The sequence below is a fragment of the Vulpes vulpes genome, chromosome 4 (genome assembly GCF_048418805.1).
Source record: "Vulpes vulpes isolate BD-2025 chromosome 4, VulVul3, whole genome shotgun sequence".
NCBI classification, from domain to species: domain Eukaryota; kingdom Metazoa; phylum Chordata; class Mammalia; order Carnivora; family Canidae; genus Vulpes; species Vulpes vulpes.
Window position 1 is genome coordinate 32067282 of NC_132783.1, and position 14358 is coordinate 32081639.

A 14358-nucleotide genomic window follows, 5' to 3' on the forward strand; every position below is an offset into this window, starting at 1 on the left:
GGAGAGGTCTGAATATTGCCCCAGAGGCCTGTCTCCCAGGCAAACAGAGCCTGCCAGCACACACAGGAAGCAGGCCTATAATTTGAGTGTTTGGCTTTTCATAACTCTGGCTATAAAATAAGAATCATCAAGACAAAAAAAAAAGTTGGTTTGGCTGCTGGATTTACTATCCAGCTACTCAAGAAATTCTCAGGATTTTTTAATCTTTGACCATACTAACAGGCAATATCGGTCACGTTACAGTCAGTTTTAAAAGCATAGTATAACCATCCAATTCTACCAATGTGTCCTTTACCTATGACACTTCTGAAAAACTTTAGCTATATCTAAGATCCTTCAAAAATACACACATGCACACACACAAATTGTTAATTAAAAGTATCTTGCAAATATTTTTGAACACTTCTAAAGCAAGGAACTGCTTCAGTGCTCTTAGTTAGTTCCTGGCGCTTGCAGACATTTGAAGAAGTATATAGTGTATTCCCGGGGCTTTTGGTGTGTTAAGCACCCAGTGTACTTTAAGTGGGTGTTTTTGAACATATCATCACATTTAATTTCATATTATTTTTCGACTCTGAAGGTAAAGACAATTTGTTCTTTATATTTATAAAAGGACTGAAGTTTTGAATTAAGAAACTCTGTATAAGCATGCCTTGTGTCCTTATGTTGTTGTAAATGCTAGCCTTATATACATTTTTAACACCTTTACAGTAATTCACCTTGATGAATGAGAAAGGTTTTTAAAATCCTGCTAGAATGAGAATAACTACCTTTCATAGAAAGTGGATTTTGATTTGGGCTTTAAGAATATAGTGGAGTCTCCCTCCCAGAAGATAACAGCATTGCTGGGTGGGAAAATGATCCAAGAAAAGGCCTGGAAGAGCAGAACTACCTGACAGAGAACTTCGATTTTACAGATAAAACACCTGCAGACAGGTGGTCGGGGTGAATTTTAAGAGTTTTCATGCCATGCAATGAATGTGGGGCTTGGTTCTTTGAAAGCTGGAGGGCAACAGATGCTTTTTAAGGAAGGCAATGGCTTGTTTCAGACAAATGATTTTCTGTTGGCAGAGAGGGAAGAGAGAGAAAAAATGGCAACAGAAAGACTGTTTAAATGACTATTCAAACAAAAATGGTCAAGGTATTTTGGCCTTAAAATTACCTGAATCTTTTTCATCTAATTTTCTTGAGACTTTTCTTCCTGACCAGCATTTAAAAAAAAAAAAATTATCATTTTGATTTTTCCATTTGGCTCATTATCTTCAAACTTAAAATTGCTAGGAATACCAATAGACTTTCCAATTCAAGACACAGGCCTATGCTATTTCTAAGTTTATGTCATCTGCAAATACTAATATGAATCATCCTGCTTTAATTTTGAATCTATTAAAAAGTGCTTAAACTCTTCTCTTCTTGAATAATAAGATCACTTTCTACTTTTGCCCAATTCCTGATGCTGTAAACTCTCAATCACATTTATAAGAAATATAGTTTTACTTTTTTGAATTACATCAAAGTAAAATTTATTTCTTGGTCACAGTGTGATTCACTTGATTTTATCAACGAAAGTCTAGGGAAAGTTTAGAATCTAACCAAGAGCTATGATGAAGCCTCACCTAGTTGGCTGGTACATCTGATTCTATATCTGACCCCTCATGGCTGTGTTTCCTACAACCTATACAGATATACCTCTTTCATCATCAGAGTTCAAAGGGACAATTACAATTACAGCAATCTGGAGCAATGGGCCAGGGAACGTAGCTGCCTATTTGACAGACTGCTCCAGTGGGTAGCTGGTTTTGATCATGGTCAAAGTTATGCTGGGCCAACGCTAGGGCTAGCAACTAGCTGTGGGTATTACCTGGAGTCAGGAAAGATAAGTTACAAAGCAAGTACTAGATTGGCTTTGGAGGCCTAAATCTAAGCCAATAAGCCAAGGAAGACTATAGTCAAAGTCATACAGAGCTTCACCGACAGGTAAAACCTGAGAAAGGTGTGTGTGCCTCATGAGAAAAAGACATCTGAACAGAGAAAAAAGAAAATGAGGCAAGGACATCATGCTTTGGTGACCTATCCCCTATGGGAAGAGGGAGTAACAGGTGTGAAGGCAGGAAACAGCATGGAGGCCAATATGGCTGGAGCACAGTAAACAAACTATAGAGTGGGAGTAGCTGGACTCAGAGAGGTAGCCAGAGGAAGATCATAGAGGGCTACGAGGGTCAGAGATGAGGCTTTGGATTTTACTGTATACAGAAAGAAATGACATAATCAGACATGTTCTTTAAAACTCACACCAATTGCTGGTTGGAAAATAGATTGTAGATGTCTAGAGTAGAAATAGGGAGACCAGTCAGAGACTCCTGTAGTAATTGAGGCAAGATTTAATGGTGTTCTGAATAAGAATGGTAGCAATGGAGATATTGAGATGACAGATTCAGGATATATCTTGAGATATAGTCAATAAAATTTGTGGTTGGATGTGAAATAAAAAAAGCAAGAAAGACTGAAGTTTTGCCTTAAGCAATTTCAATAGTAGAGTTTTCATTAACTGTAAAATGATTTACAGAGACCACTGAAAGAATGAATTCAAGTGTTCAGGGTGAGGGATCAAGTGCATGATTAGGGACAAGAAGAGTCTGAGATGTCTATTCTGTCCATGTGGACATGTCAAGTTGTAATTGGAAATATGAAAGTGAAGTTAAAGAGAAAAGCCTAGGCTGGAGGCATGAACTTTGGAATCTATCCTATATAGATATCATTTAACATCATAAAATTAGATTGAGATTATGTAAGAAGTGAGTAGTATTAAAGAACAGTGATGTTCCAAAAACTGAGCTTTAGGAGGTTCCTTGATTAGAGACTGGGAAAATGAAGAGGAACCTCCTGGAGATAGGGAAAGAATAGCGAGTGACATAAGAGAGAGGGTTGTCTTAGGATCCAAGAGAAGACAGTGCTTCAAAATAAAAGTGACTAATTAACTGTGCCAAATTCTGATGAGAAGTCAAGTAATTTGAGGACTATAAATAGATTGTTAGATTGAGCAACAAAAGATCACAAGTGGCCTTGACAAGAGTAATTTTAGTTGAATAGGGGAGAAGGACTTGTGAAGTAGGTTCAAGAGAGAATAAAAGCTAGCAAGTATAGACAGTTCTTCCTTGAATTTTTCTACAAAGATGTATAATATGGATGGAAAATGTTATTTTTTTAAAAGAGTTTGTTTATTTATTCCCGAAAGGCACAGGGACAGAGAGGCAGAGACATAGGTAGAGGGAGAAGCAGCCCCTTGCAGGGAGCCCGATGTGGGACTCAATTCCAGGACCCCGGGATCACACCCTGAGCCAAAGGCAGATGCTCAACCACTGAGCCACCCAGGTGCCCCCAAAAGATGTTATTAAAACGTTCCTGTTTTTGTTTTTTAGGTGAGAGGTACTGTAGTGCATTTGTATGCTGATTTAGATGATGCTATAGAGAGTGAAAATTATGATGATATGGGAGGGTAGTACCACTGGAAAAAAATGGATATAAGTATGTTCTAGGAGTAGCCAGCAACCTTGTTGAGGAATGGAGTGGAACATGTGTAGTCACTCACATGTGGCTCTTCTCTGTCTCTGAATTCATTCTCATCCTAAACAGTCATGCTTTAGAGTGTCAAATCAAAATTTCTGACAGCATATTAGTATTTCCTCTTCAATTTTTATCTATTATACACATCTTCTCTCCTTCTTAGAGCTGTTTGTTATGCCTATTAATATCATTAAAAAATAAATTTTAACTCATTTTAAGTACCCACATAAGACTTTCCTCCTCTGCCCCCCCAAGATGTCCCTCACCCCAGAATCTTTCTTTTACTATGTCACCATCATGGAAAATATGATCTGAGCAGATTGGGTGAGAAAATAAGGACTATTCTTTCTGTTTCATTGCAAATAGAACTGAATATTACATTTTATTTATTTTATTTTTTAAAAGATTTTATATATTTGTCTATGAGAGACACGGAGAGAGAGGCAGAGACACAGGCAGAGGGAGAAGCAGGCTCCTTGTGGGGAGCCCAATGCGGTACTTGATCCCAGGGCCCCAGGATCACACCCTGAGCCAAAGGCAGATGCTCAACCACTGAGCAACCCAGTTCAATTCCCTAGAATTGAATATTTTAGAAGGATATTGATTGCTCTGAATTTTACGTATTATCTCTCTGTTTTCTAGGTGACCCTTCTGAACATAATCTCTTGCCTTTATGATTTACCATATCCAGTATCATCCCTACATGGCCAATCTCAAATCCTGACTTTTCCTAATTTACCCTATAACTTCAGCATCTAAGTCTTAGCAGGATAGTTGATTTTAGGAGAAGACTTAAAGCTCTGGCCAATAGAGTCAGGCAAAGATAGAATGTCTGAGATCATAGTTAATAAGTTTAATCGGCTGAGAGTAGCTAATAATGCTTGTTGTTCATGTATCCTGTTCAAATTTTTAAATACTCAACAGAATAAATGCTACTGAGATGTATCCAGCAGTTATGTCAGAGCATCTGCCTGCTCTTAATTACTCTAGACATAAATTGTTGAGTGTTAAAATAGCTAAACCTGGGTAAAGGATTGTTCAAAGTCCAGCAGTTTTGGCAGATAAACCAATGAAACTTAAGTGCCATTCTTTCAGAGGTCATAACCCACAGAATTAAATTCCAATTTTGCCAGTCTGGCCTCTTCCATAGACCTTTCATTATCTAATGAACCAGCTACTGCTCCATTTGCCCATAAACCTCAAGATAAACCTGTGATGCATCAAAAGATTTGCAAATTATGTGCCTATTTGGATGTGAACCACCAAACTATGTAATCTAAGACCTTGAGTTCTATTGGCTGTAGTTCTTTTATGGAATCATCTGGTTTACCTGGTCACTTGGATCAAGTTGAATAAGTAAATCATTATCTATTAAGGGTATATTCATGGACACCAATCTCTGCAACCATTTTTTGTTCTAAAAAATACATGCTGCTGCTGCTGCTACTTCTACTCGTCTCCTACGTATAGTCAAGTTCCTGTCACATGTACAGTATCCACAATTGAATGTTTTGGTTACTGAGGAGTTGGAATCTTTTCATTTGTCCAGATTGAACTTGATAGTCCTATAAATGCTCCAGGAGATCAGAATAAAGAAATAGGATTCTTTGTTGCTTCTGACATCTGAGGAAGGCCTCAAATCTTCCTCTCTCTCAAATGGCAGAAAACACTTACTCTGGACTTACATACCTAAGCTTTTATCAATGAAGGAGGTTTTTATGAATCTCTTTTGCAGTTTACGGCATAGAATTCACAGCAAAGATCCTGTGGGATTTGGATTTGTGCAAGCCCAACGTTGGGCCTTGGATATTTAACTGCATTCAGCTTAGGGAAAGAGAGTACTATAAAGTTAAAAGTGCACAGGGCTAGTTGGCATCTCATATTCTAAAAGAGCACTATAATTTAAATAATTTAAATGCAACATAGTTTCATATTTTATTACCTATGTCAGAATTTCTGTGAAACTTCATGATATTCTAGGATATTTCTATATTTCTTTCTGTCTGGGTGGAATTAGAGTTCTTTGCATATTCTGAGCTGAGGTTATTCTCAGAGTGTAATTTGCATATTTTGTCCTAAGTAAGTTTTGATCAAATCTTCATTATAGAAGCCATTTTTCTTTTTTGTATCCTTTACACTCCAGAAAGGTATTTTTGTTTTTTTAAGAGTCACATTAATAAATAGTAAATATCACAACAAAATTAACAACCTTCATTTTCTCTATTTTATTACTGCAGTATTAAATCTGCATTGGCAATACTTAACTCCTATATCTTAGGATGAGAATAGAAGCAGAATCAGGAGAGCAATTTGATCGAATTGAGAGGCTTTAGAATCAGACAAACTAGGCCTGAGTCAGTCCTGATTTGACATCCTCTCAACCGTATAACCTTCCTGGCTCTCTTGCCTGTAAAATGGCAATAGTGTAATCTACTGTTATGAACTGAATGTTTGTGTTTTCCCCAAATGTATACATTAAAATCATACCCCTTAATGATCGAGTGTCTGCCTTTGACTCAGGGTGTGATCCTGATTGGGGATCCAGTCTGGCCTCTTCCATAAACCTTTCATTATATAATGAACCAGCTACTGCTCCATTTGCCCATAAACCTCAAGATAAGCCTGTGAAGCATCAAAAGAAGATGTGCAAATTATGTGCCTATTTGGTTGTGAACCACCAAACTATGTAATCCAAGACCCCTGCGAGGAGCCTGCTTCTCCCTCTGCCTATGTCTCTGCCTCTCTCTGTGTGTGTCCCTCATGAATAAATAAATAAAGTCTTTAAAAAAATAAATATAAAAATAAAGTCACACCCCTCTATGTGGTAATGTTAGGAGTAGGAGGTAGGTCCTCTGGGGAGTAATTAGGTCATAAGGATAGACCTGTCACAAACGGGGCTAGTGCTTTATAGGAAATGCAAGAGAGCTTGCTTCCTTTCTTAGTCTTCTCTTCACGTGAGGATACCATAGAAAGAAGGCCATCTTCTTTCAGCTAGAGAAAGAGCCTTCACCAGGAGCCTAATCATGAGAGCACCCTGATATTGAACTTTCAGTCTCCAGAACTGAGAAATAAATGTCTGTTGTTTAAGCTCCCAGTCTGAAGTATATTTGTTGTAGCAGCTCAAGCTGACGAGGACACCTACCAAGTCAAGATTGGGTACACATAACACAGCACAATGCTTAGGAAACTCTCATTGGCTAGTCATACATAATAGTAACACTGCTGAAGCAGCCTTTCAATCCATTTTAATTCACTTCTCAAAAACTATCCAGCATTTACTTGGTCCCAAATTTGTTACCCAGTTATGTGGATATGATCCGCTTTGTGGTGCAGATATAAAATAAGCCACAAATTGTGGGTCAAGGAGTTCAGTGTGTACTGGGAGAGATAGATACATGAATAATTACAATGAAATGCCATACAAATCCAGAGAGATATTTGTGCAAAGCTCTTTTGGTTACAGAGGAAATGACTAACTATGAGATGTGGAGTTTTGGAAAGGGTTCACAGAGCAGGGGACTTCTGGGTTTAGAGACACTGTAGGAATTTTTCCAATAAATAGAATTACTTAGTAGAGAGAGCCCTTAATGGGAAGCAAAGGTCACTGAATTGCTGCTCTTTCTCTGGGAACACTGGACCCAAGACTTCTAGATATCCTTTGCTCTGAAACCTCAGGGATGAGACTGCTTCCTCACTACCACCCCACCTTCAGTTGCAGGCAAGACCAGCCACCACATGACCTTTAATTACTATCCTGTGGCTTCTGAAGCAAATCCCATCATGCCTCAATACCAGCTCTCCTGTATTACCACAAGAAGTCCAGGATTCCCAGATCACCCAGTTTCACACAGATATTCATCATCACCCAGTTCCCAGCCTCCATGAATCTGACCATATCTCCCACACTCTTGGCTATCCAAGTCCTTCCACCCAAACTTGTTTCCTGATCAGAAAACTCTTCTCCTTCCTTAACGTCTTCGCTGAACATGTCCTTTACATTTTTGCTGAAATTTAACTTGGCTCCCGAAAACACTGCTTTCCTGGACCATTCAAGTGAAGAACTTATTTTTATTTTTTCCTCTCATGCTTAAGTAGTACACATGACTGGAGCTTCAGGTAAGGTCTTTTCTGCTCCCTGTTCCCACTTCCAAATGATCACTCCTTTCTGCGTTTGAAACTTCATGTCTTTTGAAACATCCATTCTCATACTGTGTCACCCTGTATCCCTCTTTGTCAGGCCACATACAGACCTCTGAATCATTGTTCTTCACTCATTAATACTTTCCCTGCCATTTTGGTTATCCACTTTAAAATACAGCTCTATGATCCAACTATCACTTTGGCTTCTAAATTCTTTTCTTTCATTAGCTCCGATAATCTTTTTCTCCATCCTTTCTCCATGACCCCCATGTCATACCTAGACCTTGTCAACACCCAAAACTGAATTTCAGTTTCAAACATCTCATTTTGATTGTCATCCCCTGTTCTTCCAGTCTATTCCCTCTAGGACTCCACTCATGCAATTCACCAACTCATCACAACTACTCATTCATTGACCCTATAATTCATCTTTATTCATCATAACTCCTTGTCTAAACATGTCATATTATCCAGCTTGTTTTTCATGATTCTGCCCTATAATTACTTCCCAATGAATGTCTTTAACTGCCTTTATACTTTCTCCCTCAAGCAATCTTTCCTGGCAAAATCTAAACTCTGATCAAACCCACCTATCTGTTGGATGCATTAATCTATCCTGCATTTAAGTGGCTAAATACCCCTTGGGAATATTACATAATTATGCTTATTGGAGTCACCCATGAACAACATCTTGCCAGAAACAATGGCTAGTTCAATGTCCTCACCTGTCATTTCCTTATCTGAAATATATTTAAAGATTGTATTTATTTATTCATAAGAGACACACAGAGAGAGGCAGAGACACAGGCAGAGGGAGAAGCAGGCTCCTTGCAGGGAGCCAGATGCGAGACTTGATTCCTGGACCCAGGATCACACCCTGAGCTGAAGGCAGATGCTCAACCAACTGCTGAGTCATTCAGGCATCCCTGAAATATCTTTTTCTAGGTATATTTACTTATTATGATGTGCTACAACTTTGAGAGTGTTTTTGTTTAAAACCATCATAAGTGCACTTTTACGTAGTGTTCCCTCTGGATAATATTCCATGTGCCACTGGCATGACATTTCACAACTTCAGACAGTATCCAAAATGCAGGATTTCCTTACCACTAGCTGGGCCAAAAATTTTAATTGCCAGAAATTGTTACATGTATTTAGTAAACAGGCATTTGTTTTCTATTGTGTTTTGCCTTGTTTCACCACTTAAAGTCATTAAGAATCTATGGCAAGATCAGGCTCTTAATATCTAGCCATCTAACAATGTACTCTACTAACATTTCTCTCATCCTGGTCCCCTACACAATATCTTAGACCATGTGCTATTTCCCAACTTCCAATTATCAGATATTTTTAAATGACATTTAGCTTCCTACTATCAGATACTATTAAATGCACTGACCTCAGTTCTCCCAAAGCTCATGAAAGATACATCCTCATCTGAAATCATTGCTTTTTCCTAGATCTTGAATTTAAAAACCCTAAATCTAAGTCTGCTTTAGGAAAGCTGCTCTGTATCTGCTGCATCCTTTATTGAATTTTTAGGGGAGGTGGGGCAAGAGTCTACAGAGAAAAACTCTATTCTCTCATTTGTAGAATAAGAGGAATAGAACAAATATCATGAGGTTTTTGATATTTCAATGTGTTAATATACATAAATGTTTTAGTAGAATCCTGGCACATAGTAGAAGTTCAATAAATGTTGCTTTTATAATTGTTATTATTATCTAGAACCATCTCTCAACCCCTGGCTTCACATTGCCAAATGCATGCCAGTCCAAGGGAAGAATACTCATTTTTTTTTCTTTTTATGGTTAGTTATCTTTACTCATTTGTCATCTTTTCTTTTCTTCCTCCAGGCAATTTCTCCCAGTCTTTTATTGGCTTCTCCTCCCAGTAGACATTCTATTAGCCTCTCCCTATCCTTATTGTTACTTCTAATACTTCAATTGCATTATATTCCAATTTTATTAAGATTCCCTGGGAAATGTATAAAAATAATTGTATAATACCCATCCTAATGGAACAATTGTTTAGAAGTAAAGATTCCAACAAACATTAAGATTAATTTTAACATTTTTTAGCCTAGGAGATCCAGAATCAGTGTATATATTTCTTTTTTCAAAATTTACCAGAAGCCTTTAGTGAAATGTCTATTCAGCTTTTTGGCTCTCATCTCCCTCCATCTGAGCTCTGTGCCCACTGCACCACACCTGGGGATAGTTTCTGGTTCCTGCTACACTGGCGCTGCCCTTGCTCTTTTCAGGTGCCCTCATAGTCATCTACCAGGATTTCATCAGCCGTGATGAGATGTTCTCCAACATCTATAAGATCTGCGAGATCTCAGATCCTGCCCCTGGAGGTAGACCGGAAGATGGTCAGTAGAACAGCGAATATCATTCATGGCTAGCTCATTGGTGAAAATGCCACCTCAAAGTCCCCAAGGGCATCAAAGGTAGCAAGAGCACAGTTACCACTGGTGTTGCTATTGTCATGAACCATCCTTGGCAGGAAAAGAAAAACAGCTTCACAAAAGCCTATAAGAAATATATCAATGATTGCATGAACTTAATCAAAGGCAGACTTGAAGAACAGAGACCAAAAATAGAAAAACCTTTTATGACAGGGGCTGTAGAACAAATCAAGCACATTCTTGCTAATTCCAGAAACAACTAGTTCCTTTTTTGCTAAAAACATGAATCTAGATGGTGTGATTGCTCTGCTGGACTACAATGAGGATAACATCTTTAAGGATGTTTTAGAAATGGAAAAATGTTAACCAATTTGGCTATTACATTGGATTGATCACCTGTTGCCGTAACTGGCTATTACTTTTCATCTATACAAATCAGAACTTAGGCAAATGGGACTGATGCCATTTTGAGCTCTTCATTAATTTTCGGCTTGATATACTTGGAGCAGACACATTGTCTTAAGGGGAAAAAAACATGTCATGTAGGTTATCTAAAAATAAAAAGCACTTAAACTAAAAAACAAAAAGTGTCCATCGGTACTACTAGTTATTAATAGGAATTGCAAATTTTGAGCCCTCTAGTGGTCAATACCATGTTGCTCATTCTCTAAGACTTCCTCAAAGAGTAAATTTCAATAATATTTCCATCAAAAGATAAGGGGCCATTATCTTTGTCCCCCAAATATGGTACCACAGTTCAAGCTGAATAATTCATTATATCAAAAAAGAGTTGTGAATACCAGTGTAAATTAATACTACTAATAAAAAAATATCAAGAAACCAAGATAAATTGTCAATACTTCCTACCTTGGGTTTGGGTCATATCTTTTAATAACACAGTATATTTATTTATTTTTTTTATTATGGCATATCATACAGACTTTAGGAACAGATATGACTACTTATTATTTATATGCATGGCTTAGAGGAGTTAATAAATACTTCTATCAGGTTCTACTAGTTTAAAAAAAATCTAGATAATATGTACCTTACAAGGATTATGAAATGGAAACAAGATTAAATATATACCTTAATTAGTGTACTGCATGGTACAGAAAAGTGCTCCTCAAATCACTAAAATAATCCTGGTGGTGCTACTTTTGAGCAATAAAGGAAAAGTAAGACATTTCTTCAATTTCTTACAAAAACAATACTCTTATTCACATTACTTAATTAAGTCTAAACTCATGTGGATTTTATGTGTACCTAAATAATAATTATTCCAACATTTTAAGTTTTATTTTTAAGTTTTATATGACTTAATAAGATAGTTACCCTGTCACAAAACTCTGTGGTTTTTGTTTCTCAGTTTAACACCAATACTGTGTGCCATTTTTTTAAAGTAAGGCTAAGTCTCAAGAACTAAAAGCAACATTAGGTGTTTTTTTTAAAAAATTACCAATTATAAATAATTGCAGTGATTCTATGGAGTTAGTTTAGGACTACTCCAAGTATTTAAAATTAAAATGAAAAGTAATAAGAGATGTGACAATATTAATATGTGGAAATGTCTCACTTCTTTCAGCTCTAAAAAAGTAAATTAACTCTCTGGTGGAATTATATACTATTTAGCTGGTTATATTTTAGTGATAAAATATCCTTGTTCCACTGTGTGACTAAGTATGTGTATAATACTATAAAAATAATACAACATATTCTTCATTAATTTTTCTCCTACAAAAGAAAACATAGACCTTTTACTCATATAGGCCAGGTGATTATGTATCATATTTCACTGTAAAGTCACCAATTTAAGCTTTAATGTCCTTTATATGTAAGGATATACATCTGTTTCTATTTCCTTGACTTCATACCTCTGCCAAAATTAGATCTAGAAATGTTTAAAAGTAGTTTTGCAGGGTTCAACTTATAATAAAAAGGAAGTACGTTTGCCAGATAAAATAAAGGATGGCCAATTCAATTTGTTTCAAACAGTACAGTGTTGGTGGTAAGCAGAGTTGCCCTCCAATTTGTTCCAGATAAGCAATGAATATTTAGTATATATTTCATGCAACAATTTTTTTAGTGTATCTAAGTCCCAGATATTATATAGGTCAAACTTATACTAAAAAATTATTCATTATCTATCTGAAATTCAAGTTTAACTGAGTACCTTGTATATTTATTGGCTAAATCTGTTAACCATAAAAGGAAGAAAAAAATTAATTTGGAATAAAATGCAAAACAAATATTTCAACAATAATACCTTGTATTTTAGCTGAAAAAAAAAGGGGGGGGGGGATCTCCAGTCTACTAAGAATGCAAGGCCAATACATACAGAATTTTATGCATATGGAGAGAAAAAAAGAACTAGCTCTCTTTCCAGATCTAGATGATTTCTGCTGTTCTTGGCATAATTTCCATTCTGATATAAGTTTCTTGAATAATTGGCTCTTAGGAGATCTCTAAGAGTTAAAGGTTAGTAGACAGTCTGAAATATAAAAATTCAAGGAATTGTGAAAAACTGCTTTACCCACAAAAGTCTTACCAATTCACAATTAAAAAAAAAAACAAACATACCCTTACTTCCTGAATCGTAGCTAACTGAATCAGAAGTGGGGCCACTTTCAATAAAAAATTCTTCTCCAGGGATTTGGAGTTTGAACAATATTAATTTTTTGTGTGTGTGGCTAGACCTGAAATATGCAAAACCATGGCCATTTGATGGGGTCTCTGCATGCTTATATGCTGCCTTTTAGAAACTAGAAAAAGTCACCCATCTAGGACAACTCAACCCTGAGGATTCACAGCTGGGCTAGCAGAACTAGATTGTTTTTTAACTCTCTTGGCTGGACACCCTTGTGTAGATTGCAAACTGTACAATCTTATGGGATTGCCTTGCTTGCTATTTTATGCTGTGCAAAATAAAAAGTAGAGTACAGAAACAAGTGGAAATGGAAAACAGTATAAGAATACTGCTAGCACTTTGATATTTTTGTTTCTAAATTCTAAACCTCCTTGAGACAAAGGTTTATTTCTATCACTATGTTTTATAAAATATTCTCTTGAATCTTTATAATAAATTCCTCCATTTTGCTTACTGTAGATCATACTCATTCCTGACACTTGAAAACAAAATATTGTAATTAGTTACATAAATACTGGCTTTAAAGTAATGTCTTAAGAATCACTGGCAGATTCTGATAAGATTCTGGCAATAGGGGATCCCTGGGTGGCTCAGCGGTTTGGCGCCTGCCTTTGGCCCAGGGCGCAATCCTAGAGTCCCGGGATGGAGTCCCACGTCGGGCTCCCTGCATGGAGCCTGCTTATCCCTCTGCTTGTGTCTCTGCCTCTCTCTCTCTCTCTCTCTCTCTCTTTCTCTCTCCCTCTCTATGTTTATCATAAAAAAAAAGATTCTGGCAATAATCTATATTGAACTAATATCTGAATACACCAATGTGCCTTTCTTTTACTTTGTGGATTGATCTTAGTTTCAGAGGCTGAGAAATCCTTCAGTGAACAAAAAGGTTTGCCTTAACTGCACCCAGAATGAATTTAATTTTAATTCACTTCCTATGAATAATGAGCTCCTCAGGCTGGATTATAAGCTTTGTTGTTTGATATAAATGCCTTTTCTTTTTTTGGAACAATTTGTAAATATAGAATTGGAGAGGCAGTAAAAAGAAGGAATCAGAAGGTTTTATACAAAAACAGCTTAATGACATGAAAGAAAGAAACACTGGAATAAACAGGAACAAGAACAGAACCACTTACAGTGTTAACTAAGACCTCTCTGGGCAGTGGCTTATATATTACCAAAGGTTTTTGTTTTGTTCTATTTGTTCTGTTTTTATGATTGTGGGGAAAAGCTCTGCTTTTTCGTAAACTATCACATCTCAAGTCTTCACAGAGCCATTTTCATAGACATTTACTTTCCTCCAGGTGAAGATATAGGAAGTTGTTTTCTCATTGTCTTTCTACCATTTAACATGAGAGGCAAACTTGCTCTAACATACAGTTCATTCATTACAGACATCTTGCGTGAAATCATGTGTTGAAAGCATCCATTTCACACAGCATGGTCTAAGGATGCCCATACCATAGTTCGGTGTGGTATTTTTACTTCTTGAGAATCACAGTTTGGGTATAAATAAGTACTTGGCCATCAGAGAAATTATCATTTCTTGAATCTCACTAGGAAATTTAGGATAGGTTAAAGTATCAATGCTTTGTGTGTGTGTGTG

At 36.7% G+C, this 14358-nt stretch overlaps 1 protein-coding gene and 1 pseudogene across 1 annotated transcript in view; one reads left to right on the top strand and one right to left on the bottom strand.

Annotated features, from left to right (window-relative positions):
* The window catches only part of LOC140598571 (uncharacterized), a 115155-nt gene that overhangs the window by 86741 nt on the left and 14056 nt on the right, over positions 1 to 14358 (bottom strand). The gene's annotated exons all lie outside the window — the stretch shown is intronic.
* LOC112930958 (translationally-controlled tumor protein-like) lies at positions 9982 to 10480 on the top strand (annotated as a pseudogene).